The following is a 1068-nucleotide window of genomic DNA, read 5'->3' on the forward strand; positions in this document are numbered from 1 at the left end:
CTTATTTCTGTCTTCTATTTTTATCAGTAATGGATCTTTTGAAACGGGAAATATTTAAATAAATTCTGAATATTTTCAATAATTTCCATTTTATTTATACTGTAACTAATATGAATTGCTCACTGATATGAGGTAGTTCATCAATTTTATTTGCCGAATAAACAAGAATATTCCTGTTTGTGATATATAAAAAGACTGAGGTGGATGTTTTTTCTCTTGTTTTGCCAGACTAATGTGAATTGTTTTTTATCCTAGTCTCTCACCGAAAAAAAAAACAAATCATCAATTAGGTATAATAAAACAATATTTTCATTTTTATCTAATCCATTACGAGCTTTTTCTTTTCGAAATACCTTGTTTGCTACATTCATTTCCTGATTCCAAGGAGAAAGTATCCAATTCCAGAGTGAGTAAAAAATAAAGCACAAAATTTTGGCCTCGTATTTTTACTTTTTTGTAAAAAAAATTCGGAGAGCTCAAATTGTGTTTCGAATTATTAAACTCTTCATGTTTAATTGAGGAGTTTGTCATGCACCCTATACGAAGGGTAGAGGGTAGATGACTTCAACATTTTTGGCAGAAACGAAAAAACCTATAGTTGCTGAGGAGAATTTGATCATTGATGAGTTTTCTCATCAAGTTTTTCTACAATGAAAAAAATATTTTTAAACTTAGTGAATTCCTAGATTCACTTTCATATATTTCGAGGTCAATGACACAATTTAGAAGTGATAGATGTTTTTTAAGTGTCATAAAAGATGCCTTTTTCGTTAGGCTGCACGTATTTGATGAAAGATGAAATGGTGTTGATTTTATGTACCTACATCTTTTTTGTAAAAGTGATTTATATTTCAATTAATCAATTAGTATCCTATGAGAAATAGGCATGTCATCCACCTTGAAAAAAATGCAGAAAGTGAAAAATTCTAATTCAATAAATTCAATTTTTTTCACATAATGAGAAAATTGTTGATGCAAAAATTACCAAATCATCCTCATAAACAAAAGGTCTATCAATCTCTGACAAAAGAGGTCTTCTTCTAAAAAACTGAATCACCCTCCATCCCT

Source organism: Coccinella septempunctata, chromosome 1 (assembly GCF_907165205.1).
Source record: "Coccinella septempunctata chromosome 1, icCocSept1.1, whole genome shotgun sequence".
NCBI classification, from domain to species: Eukaryota; Metazoa; Arthropoda; class Insecta; order Coleoptera; family Coccinellidae; genus Coccinella; species Coccinella septempunctata.